This window comes from Anarhichas minor, unplaced genomic scaffold (assembly GCF_050575085.1).
Source record: "Anarhichas minor isolate MPS153535 unplaced genomic scaffold, ASM5057508v1 ptg000011l, whole genome shotgun sequence".
Taxonomy (NCBI): Eukaryota; Metazoa; Chordata; class Actinopteri; order Perciformes; family Anarhichadidae; genus Anarhichas; species Anarhichas minor.
Window position 1 is genome coordinate 11,362,284 of NW_027466457.1, and position 14,446 is coordinate 11,376,729.

General features: G+C 41.8%; 3 non-coding genes across 3 annotated transcripts; all 3 read left to right on the forward strand.

The window, feature by feature from the left end:
- Positions 1 to 173: 173 nt before the first annotated feature.
- On the forward strand, positions 174 to 314 carry LOC142948166 (U4 spliceosomal RNA). Its single transcript, XR_012953450.1, has one exon. It is a non-coding gene; the product is annotated as a U4 spliceosomal RNA (small nuclear RNA).
- Positions 315 to 961: 647 nt separating this feature from the next.
- Positions 962 to 1,102, forward strand: LOC142948174 (U4 spliceosomal RNA). The gene has a single exon (XR_012953458.1). It is a non-coding gene; the product is annotated as a U4 spliceosomal RNA (small nuclear RNA).
- Positions 1,103 to 1,758: 656 nt separating this feature from the next.
- Positions 1,759 to 1,899, forward strand: LOC142948175 (U4 spliceosomal RNA). Its single transcript, XR_012953459.1, has one exon. It is a non-coding gene; the product is annotated as a U4 spliceosomal RNA (small nuclear RNA).
- Positions 1,900 to 14,446: the final 12,547 nt, after the last annotated feature.

The following is a 14,446-nucleotide window of genomic DNA, read 5'->3' on the forward strand; positions in this document are numbered from 1 at the left end:
TAACACTTTAATCCTTTACAGGCTGACTGGTTTCTCTCAACCAAACATGAACTAATAGTAACATCCGGTCTATCTGGTTTCCTGTGTCGTCATTGAAGCTGTAGCTGCACGCGTACCATAACAGAGGAAGGTGGTGATCAGAGATAGACCCGCTCCGTAATCGCTCTCTCGTCAGCTTTGCGCAGTGGCAGTATCGTAGCCGATGAGGTTTATCCGAGGCGCGATTATTGCTAGTTGAAAACTTTACCCAATACCCCGCCTAGACGACTTGAAATATAGTCGGCGACGGCAATTTTTGAGAGTCTCTCAGGAGACTGATAACTTTGTAAAATAATAATGAACAGCTTTAGAAATTAGGCAACTTTGAAGTGTATATAACAGATGTGAAAGTTGGTGAAGATGTTATTAAAGTTGCCCAGAAATTGTGTAAATACACCCTGAAACCCACCTCATGACTTAATGACTTCAATCAGACTTATAATCGTTGTATACGCGTCTAGTTCTACAAATCCACATTTATACACGTTATATGCATACTTGTATGTATGAGTGTACCTTACTTTACTGATAATCTTTATTGTTTATATTTTGTAAGATATACACGCTGGATATTTGCCACTTTTGCAAATGCTGCACAACAATTTGCCTCGGGATAGATACAGTTTTATCTTAATTTAGAAGATATATGTATGTGTGTGTGCGTGTGTATAAACACATAAACAATTAGTTCCACCTACTACTGTCACAATGCACGTTAAACATCATTAACATATACTGTATATTAACCCACATAAACTAAAGCATGACAATAACACTTTAATCTCTCAACCAAACATGAACTAATAGTAACATCCGGTCTATCTGGTTTCCTGTGTCGTCATTGAAGCTGTAGCTGCACGCGTACCATAACAGAGGAAGGTGGTGATCAGAGATAGACCCGCTCCGTAATCGCTCTCTCGTCAGCTTTGCGCAGTGGCAGTATCGTAGCCGATGAGGTTTATCCGAGGCGCGATTATTGCTAGTTGAAAACTTTACCCAATACCCCGCCTAGACGACTTGAAATATAGTCGGCGACGGCAATTTTTGAGAGTCTCTCAGGAGACTGATACTACTGTAAACAATAACGAATATAGCAACATGTTGTACTGCGCATAAGTGTTACGTGACTTAAATTAATGTTATAATATCATTGAGCAGTCGTGATGTAATGCATAGTTTCGGTATGTTTTGTTGTCTCTGTAATAAAAACATTATTTTGTTTAAAGTAGAAACTGAATGGTCTGAATTAAACATTCGTGTTCCGAGTGTGGCTGAGTCGAGGGGGACCCGAAACAGAGACGGACCAGAGGCAACGTCACTTCCGCCTATAACTTCTTTAAATTGTTTCATTGTATTTATTTAACGTTGTGGGTGTTTTTAATGTCGGGTCGCTTGCGCGTGGCTTTATTCTTAGTGATTACGAGTTACTTCACGATTCGACCATTACCCGTTGCATTTTAAATAACGGGGCTTATAGATACGTCGTGTTTTCTTTTATAAATCCTGTCTTTTCAACACGTACTGTTCCCATCCTATGGAGATGCATTCGTAAAGTCTCCATTACTGATCTCTGGGGATAACATGGTTTACATTTCTACGTTATTATGAACTTTTTTAAATAAATAAGATAAACTGGTATATGTAAGCCACGCCCATGTGCACCGTAACAGAGCAGTGTGGTGCTGGGATTCACTCTGCCCTCGTTGCCGGTTGTTCGTCAGCCTTGCGCAGTGGCAGTATCGTAGCCCATGAGGTTTATCCGAGGCGCGATTATTGCTGGTTGAAAACTTTACCCAATACCCCGCCTAGACGACTTGAAATATAGTCGGCGAAGGCAATTTTTGACGGTCTCTCAGGAGACTGATAACTTTGTGAACAATAACACCTCGAAATGCTCATAGCAATAAAGACAGCAGCTTACCGCCATTTACTGTGTGCACTGTAGACAACAAATGGCTCATAATAGAGTATAATCTTAAAGTGTTTCGTCGTTTCATATGCAGCTCCTGTCCTCACTCTTCCCCAATACTTGATACTTGATACTTGTCAAATGTATCAACTGCACATCATAAAATAAAGCAGATTATTGTCACGTTTGCGTATGTTATTCCCTTCTACGTCCATGGAAGTACACAGTAGCCTGGTCACGGTGCAATGTTCTCGCTTGGACAGCAGAGGGCGCTCTTTAACAGGAGATGGGACGGTGAAGTAGAGGAACACATTTTAAAGACAGTTTGTGAAAACAAAATTTACATTATGCATTTTAAAGACACGATTGATTTTGCTGCGTCATGAAAGAGTTTTGTGCTCTGTAGTTTCCCGTGATATTATTATTCATATTATTTAACCACCCTGTAGAGAAGCGTGATTGCAGTGATGTCTGATTAGAAGCAGGGTGGGTATTAGACAGTCACAGGGGTGAGGGGGGCAGACGAGCTCACAGCCTCTCGTCACCCCGTGAACACTCACTTAATATTCTCACTCTCTCACTCCGTCCGTACTTGTTACTGTGATGCGGTTGACATTTCTACCTTCAGAAGTGTGTCTCTCATTCACAAACTGCAGATGTGCCGAGATCAGTAGTACTCACCAGCTTTTTTATATATTATTTTAATTTTTTAAATTGTAATGAACTGTAGTTATTAAATTATATCTTAAAACTGTGCTGGACTGTATGGTGGTTACTGCTTTCTGTATTCATTATAAGTGGTTATTATCTGAGACGTTTCACTGTTACAACCAATGCCAGTAGACGTCATTTAATATTGTTTTTTAGTGTTAAAATTGATTTTATTACTTGTTTCCGAGCAATCGTGTATTTTGTCAAAAGTATCTAAATGTGTTCAGTATCAATAATTAATCAGAAGATATTTTTCAAATGTGATTATTGTGATCCAGCTGCTCTCCTCCATCCTGGTAATCAAATTATTGGTACATGTGTGTGTGGCGGGGGCGGGGGGGGGGGGGGGGGGGGGGGGGTGGACCATGCTTTCAGACAAGGTGAAATGAAGGCTTTGAAGAGTGATTCATATTTGAATAAATTAGTCGAGGCCTTTTGCATTCAATCTTCATTCAGTTTGACTCCATTGCTTTTACTCTCTGTCACACACACACGCACACACACACACACATCATTGATCAGTCCTGACCTGCATGTGACCCCCCCCGGGTGTCTTTCATGTTGAGATGCACTCACACAGAGGATGTGAGATCAGCAGCAGCAGCGTTTGCCGTCTCTTGACCTCTGACCCCTCTTTATCCGTCAGAAATAAAGAGGAACGACGTTGCTTTCCTCCGTGTAAGCGACAGCGGGAGGCTTGCCAACAACATAAACAAGTAAATTGCACGGCGTCACAGGACTAGTTCCTAGGTAACCATGTGACAGTGCCGAGGATTGCTATGGAAACCAGCGTACCCTCGCTCTCTCGCTCTTGTCTCTCGGTTCTGTGTGAAAATGTGTGAGAATGTTGCCTTTCCTGTGAATTGGTTTTACTTTCCAGGTTTGACAGCTGTGGAGGAAGACACCGTCACGTCACAGAAAGTAGTTCCCCCTCATTCTCTGACTTTAGAAGACGTTCAGCCCGTTATTCTTGGTAGAGAACCAGAAATGTAGAGATCACATGAACGAACAGAAAGCTCAAAAGTTATCAAGTTGTTCAACGCACCCAATTAAACTTGTTCCAATCCTCTAATGCCGTCTCCGTCAAAATCACCGAGGGGTTGCCCCCAATTAGTTGCCTCCTGTGACACCCCGACACCTCGCTGCATCGTGATTGTGCTTCAGCTTCAATTACTCCCAAAGCCCTTCAGGCAGAGGTGATTGGTCTGCTCCGCTCTTCAGTTCATCTTTCTTTTGCCCTGTTTCCTCTTCTTGTGATTGGAAGGCGGTGTCAACGGACAGTAAAGGCATCATGTTTTGGAATAAAAGAGCCAAAAGCCGCAGCGGTTATAGGTTTGTTTTTGCTCGACGGCTTGGCAGCTCTGTGCAGATGAAACAGCTCGGTTTTAACTTCACCTAAAACTCTGCCACGACAACTTCAAACTTTGTGTGAATTAGCAATGATGGATGATCACGAAGGAAGATAATATCATTTTGCTCTGAGGTCAAATTTGGGGGCAGACAAACACAAGTAATAATCAATTATTCAACCAACCACAACATCACTTTCTGTTAAAGCTACAGTCAGATCTGAAAGTTGTGCAACACTCGACTGTCTCACTTCCACATCATGAAGATTAATGCGGCACCAAAACGGTAACATGTCTGTAACACGAACTGCTCCCCAAAGATTGTTATTCACAGTCAAAACAAAGAAACTAAAATAAAGACGATTAAAATCCGATCCTTCCTTTACTGTTTAGTCCACCTCAGCCTGCTAGTGTAGCAGCGCTGCCATCCTCAAATCCTCCCGGTTCAAACTTATATTCACAAATCAATAATTTAAGCTTATCAACGTTATAGTTTGAATCAGGACCTTCAGTGTTAGGATCAAAAAGCTCTTGAAATTGGATTGGATCCGACTTGGTATCGACAGATACTCGGTATAAAAAGAGATGTTCAGGACCTCCCTAGTTTGAGATCTGGAGCCGGTGTCTATTGGTGTGTGCTTGCGTGTTGGTTTGTACACGTGTTTGTGTGTCGGTTGTTAGAAAAGGGAACTCCGGCAATTTCAGACTATTAGGAGCAGAGCCCGGAGAGCCGCAGGCTATTCTCTCAGAAATAGCTTTTTAAAAGGTACCGGTCTCCCCTGTTTCCTCAGGATCCAGGTGCTGTTAATTGGATTTCTCTGACGACATTATTGCCTCTGAGGCCAAGCTTGGATAGCGGGGTAGTTTCAACACGTGTGCCTGTATAGTCACTTTAATCATCAGTAAACTTGGAAAAAGAACTTTGATTTGATTGGAAATTACAGCGTGACCAAATGTTGACCCTGTAATCCATTATAAAGCCTGGTGAGACTAAAGTTATGTTGTGAATCATCAACTCTGACATGCATGTTGTATGTCTGCAGGCCATGCCACAGCTTTGCAGAATTTAGAGACACTTCCCATCTATATTGTACAAGCTCCTTCACAAGGGGACGAAGTTAAGCCTCCAACGTGGAGACAGTCTACAAGCATTTATTCCCAGGGTCCCAATCCCTCCAAGGTGTTTTGACCTTCTTAAATGAGACAGATTTGAAGAGGAGCATGTACTGGAGGCAGTGAGTTGCACCAACCAGCCCGATAATCCCTTAGAAAATCACGGCTCCTTTTAAAATCCCATTATAACCACATAGCAGGTCCACGCTGGCTAAAAGCAATTAGTCAGAGGAAATGAGCAACAATTATCCGTCTAAATGGGCACATGAATTGACAAAGACAAAGACTAAGATGGTATCGTGCCCATTTTAATGTTTTATTTGTTTAGTTTAATTGTGCTCGGCTATTTGGTGTCCATAAAAGACAAGAGGCTTCCACGATTAGGTAATTGTTTCTACTTGACGGATAGTCACTGGACTACTACAATCATGTGCCATTTAAATGTGCTCTAAAATGCGTGCAGAATTGTTAAACGGGTGGCGTATTTATTGAATTTGAATTGGCAGTCTTCTGAGAGGCGGTGATCCAGTTTAAATGCTCAATTAGAAAGATTTACGCCGTCATTATTAAATGTAAGCTGTAACGTTCTGGCTTTAGTCAGTTTGAGACAGCCGGAAAAATGTTAAGAAAGGGCATTTTTGACTCGGTCAAAGCGAGGTTTAATCATATCCTCGTCGAACACACGTTCTGTTCATGTAAAGGTTAATGTTACTTAAAAAGGGTCACCCCGTGAGATATGAACATCTCAATAGGCCCTATTGTCCTACACGGTATTCTGTCACAGCACTGCGGAGAGGCTCTGCAATCATTGAGCGATAGCAAAGTATAAAGTGAGATGCACTTTTTCTCGGGGCTCAGCTGGGAAATGTTAACAAGGTAGAGGATTGTGAGGTTGAGACATCAGGTGGGAGTTTATTAAGACTCTACGTCTGACTCCACTGTGTCATGAACCTCCATGCTGCGCCTCATCTGCTCTCCTCTCGCCACTCGTTAGAGACGGCTAAAAATGGGTTCTGGTGTTGCTTGCACTAATCTAACACCATACAGGTTTTTTTTTTATTCGGAACATTGGGGTGTTGAACAAATTGAAGTGTGAGATCCCTACGCTGCTAAACTTCAAAAGTATCAAGGGTGAAAAAGTTGTGAATTGAGACAAATGCATGAGTAATCATTGATCAACTTCAAACTCAAACAAGCATCTGGATGTTGTTTTTTACTTTTAAATTAGGTGATACACAGTTTGCACAGCTTTTGCCAAGTAAAAATAAACTCCTACTTTAAATATAGTTTGTTAACAATGATGACGTATGTCAGTGTGCACACGCATTTAAGTAACAGAAGTACAGCGGTGTACAATAGCTTGCCGAGCTATGCGAGGGCATTTACCACCAAAGATGGCGATAGCATCCGAAACAAATTGACTTTCCAGATCCGTGTGCTATTAGCGAGTGGGTAGAATACATTAGCAAGAGTTACAATATTTAGTGGCCGGATATATACATGGTGAAGAAAGCTCTTAAGGAAACTTAAGAAGGCAAGATTCCCTTGCCAAGTTCTTGTCAACTCTTACGGAGGAGCGATAGAAAGGATCCTGTCTGCAAACTTTACAAACTGGAATGGGATGAGCACGGCCCAGGACAGGAGGGCTCGACAGCGGGGGATTAAAACCGCCCCAAAAACAGTATTGGTACCCATCTACTGAGCATCAGTGATATTGGTGAGAAGAGGAGCCTGCGAAGAGCTAAAGGGATGTTAAAAGACAAAACCTGTTCACCTTGATACTGTCTGGAAAGAGATACAGAAGTATTAAAAACAGCTTCTTTCCTCTGGCTGTGAGACTCCTTAACTCATCCTCCACCCTCCATGAATAGTATAGTTTTTTTGTTGTTTTCTTTCCAAATACCATGACATGTAGACTCAGAGTTTTGAGTTCATTGAGTTTTAAAATTGGCGCTACAAACACAAGCACTCTTGAGCAGTCCAGTTGTAGTCAACACGGTAATAGCGTTCAGTCACCAGTTGAAACGCTCACTCGTCAAACATGATCCTGTTGGAATTCTGTTAAACTTCAGTCCGCTGTGGGAATATCAATTCTGACAACCGAACACGCATCAACCAGTTATTTTGATGCTGGTAATTCAACATTTTAAGTTAGCCAACTCTTCTGGATGGCTGGAGCAAAACATGTAAGGGCATGTTTTTGATGACGTCAACTGTAAAGGAGGTTATGTAGTGTGTCTAAACCGCTTTGACTGGTGGCGTTAAAGGTGCAGATGTTTAGGAAGCTCCTACGAGTTGAGTTCCCAAAAGACGTCCGGAACGCTCGAGAGAGTAAAGCTCTGCTGCAATTTATTGGCGTTGTTTTTGTGAAGGGCTTTTGTGCTACAGAGGCAGAGCTAAATATTACAGTTTACTTAAATAAGCCATTGTTCCCAACCAAAATTAGCTACGTTAGTGGCAAAAGGAAGGGAAAGCTGCTTCAAGAGACTCGATGTTCTTGCCAAACAGTACGTTGCTATTCCTGCCACCGGCGTGCCTGCAGAGAGTGATTTACACTGCGGGGTAAGTGGTTAACAGACTGTTCATGTCTTGGCCAAGGATGCGCTTGTTTTTCTTTCACTGCAAGCAGGCCCGAACACTGCGAGCAAGGGTTCGTCATGAGACCTTCATGTTGTCATTTTTGTGATGTTCTTTAGAGAGACCCAAAACAACATTTGACACAAAACGTGTGTTCATGTGTGTGTTCAATTCTTTTGAATTTCTGTTAAGGTTTTGATCTATTTTATGGGGAGAGCTGTAGCTTTTAGTCGCCTGCTTATTTAGATGGACAAGTAAACTCAACCTTTATTTGAGAATTATTAAAACTGCTGATTTTGGTGTGCTTTGCATTCAACACACTTTCAATCGGAGAAGAAAAATCCAGCAGGAGGCTCAAACAACAAAATACAATATTTAATATTTCAGCATTATCTGGTTGTCGGTTTGTAAGTCTCCGATTAGGGAGACAAGTGTCATTTACTCTACACGCAGCATTTTCTTTTAACTTAATTTATGTTAATCTCTGCACTTAATCCACTTTAACATTTATAAAGTATGCATAATTCATGCTGAAGCAGAATGTTTAATATAGCAAGGCAAGTACATTCCCACTGATGTTGTGGTCGGTCGCCTCCCATGAAACATAATTGGGGAACCATTTGAAGAGCGAATCATCTCTCCTTCCGTACAAATCAAATTTAGAGGACATAATCATATATGCTGCTCTGTTGGCAGATAAATGGATCATCAGGGTCCAGCAGGTCTCGAGGCTGCCACGGCTTTTATTCTGAGATGACATGGTCACAAGGTCCATAATCCAGAAAGGAAAAGAAAATTTTTTTGGTCACTTTTTGTAGGGCTATATCATCTTCTATAGGTCACCTGTTGAGACGAGGCTTCATTTAGTCACCTTTTGATTCACGCCTTGACACTTAAACAGTGTGGATGCTGGAAGATGAGTTAAAGTTACTTGATGCAGTTTGTTTGTGGATAACTTTTGGTTTTTCAGTCGTGATATCTCTAAAGGAGACAGAGTGCACGCTGGAGAAAGAGCAGAAAAACAGAAACTGAACCGTACCAGTGTTCGGTCCTTATCTCACTGCAGTTAATTAAAAAGGAGCAGATTAAAACCTTCAACACTGGTTGGCGGTAAGGCTCTCACACACTGCCCACATTTTATTGGCCATAGTGACGCAATCTGCAAAACATCCCGCTGAAAACCTCAAGCGCGTTTGACGTCCAATTTGACTTCAACATGTCAGGAACCAGTCCCGTCCGTCAATGGGAGCCTGCTTTTACTTGCATAAAATTTGTTGAAAATAACACTCCAAAGAAATTCAAAAGGTCTCCAACAGTTTTGCCATTTAACTCTGCCGACTGACTCAGCGTGTTGTAATCGTTTGTTAAAGAAAGACTCGTACTCGCTGTCAGCTAGAACAGTGGGGCCCAAAGGTCCGTCAATGAAACCAGCCGGTTTTGACATTGTTCTGTACAAAGCTCTTCAGCGTCAACGCCACCAAGTCAGCGCTATCAGTAAGTGGATCTATTGACATCATACCGGGGATGTCGATGCAGCTACCAGCATGCAGGAACAAGGACTTAGCCAAGTTTATTATTGGATTTCTGTCCTAACCTTCAACCTGCTCCAATGAGAGTGGTTATTATTTTCCAAAGAAGCAGGTCGATCTGGGTCTGAGTCCAGGTCTGCTAGGTCACAAACACCCACACAGAGACTTGGGAGTGATGGAGCGTCGGTACATGGTCATCATCCATAACAAATCTCCTGTCAGACGGGTTCTCATTCCACCTGCTAAACACAGAGGGCAAGACATTATCCTGAAGGCAAGAGTGTGCGGGACCCAAAACCAGAGAAAATGACAAATAGAAATACAATAGGAAGTGAAATATTTCATTACAAGTCTCAAATGTCTTTCTGAAATTGCTATAATCTTGTGAAACACTGAAAAATAAATATCCAAAAAGTTTCAAGTGAAACACAATGTTTAGAATCTGTATATTGAAACGTGGAGCATAACACACCCGTCTGAAAGCTCATGTAACAGATCGGGATGAATAACGCCTATGGATCAGATGACACCAGTTGGTAATAGTATGACCAGTAAGAGAAGCAAACTGTGAAGCAACACCGTCTGGCCATACTTCTGTTTGTACTGTATATTACTGATGATGTTATTATCTGCTCCAAAATCAGTTGCATATGAAAATTACATTTTGGTGTAGAAACACAAAATAGCAAACCTAACAATTAAAACAACCTGCATGTAATCACTTAAAATATACTATCTATCTATTTTTTTTTATGCTGCCATTTATTTAATCATCTTGGAAACGAACTATTAAATCCTAAATGGTTAAGCTACTCATGTTTGGTCCATCAGCTTATTTCTGTCATTGAGTTTGAAAAAGCAATCAGACTTTAATTGCAGAGCCTTTAAACACTGAAGAAGCTTCTCCTACTGAGAGAGACAGTCTTGAGTTGTGCCAAATCACAAATCACAGTTCAATTACAAATTAGCATCCTTAAATGTGGCGACTTTGAAGGCAACGCGCTGAACAGACGAGAAGGGGCCAGAGATAAACTCAGACTTTCTGCTGGAACATCTCGTTCTTTCTTTTGGACACTGAGCAAATTAGGATCGAGGCATAGTTTTTTTTTTAGAGCCCTTTTAACAAACAAGAGTTTGATTGTGTTCTGGCGACAAGACTGTGTCCTTGGTTTTGACCTGGAACTGGAGCTTTTGTCATCTGTCACTCTCCACTCTCGGCTGTGCAAGGACTGAATAAAAAGCAAGCACTCAGAACCCCCCCCCCCAAAAAAAAAAACCAGCAGCAACCTAAATGTCAAAGAAAATGGCTTGTGACTCAGAAATGTGATGCAAGGTTTTTATCCTGAATAATACTCTTCCATACCTCATCAGCTACTGCTTTTCTAGCCCTAACTCCCTTAGACACAATCAGCAGTGCCGGTATCAGAGTTAAGCATGAAAATACTGCTTAAATATACAAAAAATGACATGCTGTAAACAGTAGACAGTTAGTGTATATTGCAACTTTGTTGAGATTTTAGAAAAAAATTAAATTCCCAATGAACACCGGGTATAAAACGAGGTATGTTCCTCAAGAGTATAACAGCAATATGAAGAGCATTCTGCTGTCACGGAGCCGACAGATGCTGCAGAACCTTCACCTGCATCTTACTGTAATGTGACTGTCTGCTAAATGTATCAGTAACTCATATGTTATTTGTTTAACAACAGAAATTGTGGCAAATACGGATCAAATTTTAATGTTTAATTATAGCATTTGTAATGGCATGAATCGGCCTTCTGTTCATACAGGACTGGAAGGGAAGAACATAACAGGAACTCAGTCAACATCCCATAAAGCTTTGCATCAGATTGTGAAAAAAGCAATTTAACCACAAGGAGATGCTTGGTGCTTGGTATTGCACATGTGTATCTGAGTGAGGGACTTACACTTTAAATGTTAATACATGCAATAAGCGTGTTCTCATGGTATACTGATAAGAAAACAGAGGACTGTGCAGACCTTCAGCTTTAATATCCGACGTCAAAGAGAAGCAGAAAAAAGGAGATTGGCTGTTGTGTCGATCGACTCGTCGGCTCCCGTTTGAGCGCTTCCTCTGAATAGCATCTCCACCGCTGATTATAGATAGACTGAGGAAGTGAGGAGAGTGGCTTCCACACAGTCTGGATTTTCCGTGTAACACGGGTCCATGCTGCGACAACCGTGTTAAAGTCACTGGGTGAGATAAATGGCCTCCTCCAGAGACAGATTGCTAACTGTTAAATTTAGAGCACATCGCCGCCCATTCACCGCCTCCCTGTGGGGCAGCCAAGATGATCACCCAAGTGTGTTGTAATGTGCGATCATCACCTTAACGGGAGCAATTTTCCTTATTTTGACTGCGGGAAACTTTTAGAGGGAACCATACACATTTTCATCTGTGTCTGCTTTTTGAGCACAAGACCCAATGTAGTACTTTCTTATGGACCAGGCTGAAGATTGCAGAACTGAATATCACTGGGTATTTTATTGAGTTTCCTTTTAGTTGAATGCTCTGAGAGTGAATTTGCTTCCGGTAAACAGTTACTCAGGGTATATTTTTAGGGCTTTTGTTGTTAAAGGTAAGAAGGGAAGGAGGGAATCTGGTCTGAACTGCCTTTGTCGAGGTTGAAAGGAGTAATAAAGTTTGTCGTCTTGGTTCAGACTACAGAGCCTCCTTGTTGTTGTACACTATAGAGCACCTTTTGAATATGTTCCCTCGGCACAACGTGATTGGTTGATGCCTGTATTCGCGGTTGAAATGCTCAGATAATCTCTCGTTCCAAAAAAAATGACGGTGCTTTTTCGCTACAATTTCAAAAAATACATGAAAGAAATTTGTATTTGAAACGATTGTTATAAATGACCTCAACCATGATCATGGCATTCCTATACTGCAATTTCTTGTTATTTATCAGCCGACATATAGGTGTTGATACATCAGCAGTAAGCTATCGTCAGGCCAATTTATCTGCCAGCCTAACTCTAAATGTACGGTTACATGATAAGCAGTAAAATAAACACAAATAACACTTTCTGGTATTCTCACTTTCCACCGTTGCACAGATTTACAACATCAAATCAATGTCACAGTAACACGAAAATTCACAAGTAAATTTAACATTTCTTGAGGCGGTACGGGTCCTGAGTTTAATTCTTGTGACTATCTGCTCAGAAAAAGCCCACAAGCTAACTTCTCCAAGTGGCAACTCACTGATCTGAAACCTTCCCAGAAAAAACCTCAACACTGTCCTGGATCTGTTCTCTGAACCTCCCTCCTGTTTGTTTTGGCTGCCATCCACGCGGCCGTCTGAGCCACTCGCACATCGACTACGACCAAGGCTGAGTCCCTCAGCCTGTGGCGGCTGCCTTACATCCATGCTGACATCCATGCTGACATCCAGCTCCAAAGGGTGGATGAATAATGGACGAGTGCAGTCCAAGGATTTTTCATCTCCTCAACCAGTGTGCATGGAGCTCTTGTCTTTTCTTTTATGTTTCTCACATCAAGAGCCAGTGCTTCCAAAGACGTGTGGAACAGAACCAGAAATGTGTGTTCGCATTAGATGAGGAGTAACCGATAAAGCAACAAAATAGCTTTGATTCTGAGGTGCAGTGAGTGCATTTGTGTTCAGAACAATCCATATGCTGTTATTTCATAAATCCCACGAGCAAGGAGTCTGCTTTCAACTAGATGGAAAATACTGCTGACAATGTGCTGATAGCAGTTGCTAAGAAACTGATGAGGTGTCGGTGTCGGACAATGACAATTACACCACTGGAATGTGATCACTTGTGAATAATTTGTCCAGCATGTGATGGAGAGGAGAGCACGGGGAACGCTGCATCCCCCCGTGTTGTATGTCACAGAACCAAAGTAAACACAGAGATGAGGAGCCTGCTAATGGAGCCCCTTGGAAGACCTTCGGCACAGCCAAATGAAAGATAGCCTTGCTAGCGAGTGCCATATAAATAAGTGTTAGAACAATTTTGGCTGCAGCAATCCTCAGATGGGAGAAAACGACAGCGTCTACATCAGGATTCAGTGGGAAACGCAGCAGACATCGTAACAGCTTGTAACCACAATGAGTACAACAGCTGTCACAACTCGCCAAGTGAGAACTGAACGACTGCTCCATCTTGTTGAGCAAAATTTGAATTGCCTGTCTCCTTCAATATACACATTCTTACATTCACTCCCTTTTTGTTTGGCAAGTTTTTGCAGATTTACATTACGTGGCACTGTATCAATGCTCACTACAGAGAAGTGCAGGTTAGGGTTATTAAAACTGCCCCAGCTTTTACTTTATTTACTCAGTAGATTCATCTCTGTGCAGCTCATTGGACTACCAACGCACGCAACGTGCCAACCCAAAACTTCAGGGGCCCTGAAAGATCCAGGTTCACTGTGTTCAAACTGATTTGTGTTAATTTTATTGTGAAAATGTTTGGGGAAATGCACCACAAAAGCACAATATTAAGTTAGGCAAGGAAAGCTAAAATCTGCAGGCCTCGTCTTATACAGTAAAGGACCCCTGTGTCAAAAATCTAGCTTTAAAGGGCCTGAAAAGTTGGCTTCCAATGTTAGTTATTTCTTCATAGCATTAAATATGCATGACCCAAAAAGCTCCCTCTCTCTCAACTGCACACTTGCTGATGTTACGCCACACACAGCGGGTACCTTCACATCAGTGGGCTGAATGGAGATGATGGGCGGGTGGTGGCAGACTGGCAGTTGCATGAAAATCATGTGGCTATAAACTGCTTCACTTAAAACCGTTGTGAAAAGCACAGAGAAAAATCTGATGTGAAGTAAACACAACTGTGATAGCATTGACATAATTGTTCATCGCTCGTTCATATTTTAGTTGATATTGCTATTACTTTTTGTGTATTGCTAAATTTATTTGTGTCCAAATTACTTTACAGTTACTCTTCCAGTACTGGCATACTGTACACAATGCACAGAGAGTGAGAGGGACAGGAGGGTTAGTAGGGGCCCGGCAATTAACTTTTGCCCTGGGGCCCCCTAGCAGGTTGATCTGGCCATGCAGCCAGTCACTACATTTGCATCTTATTAATGCAGCATGACCGCCTGCAAAGCTGGCAGCCCTTCAGAGTTTGCACATTGTTGTCGCCCGCAATTTAAAAGTTGTTAAAATTGCATATATTATCTATTAGCTACAATCCTGGGGGGCTA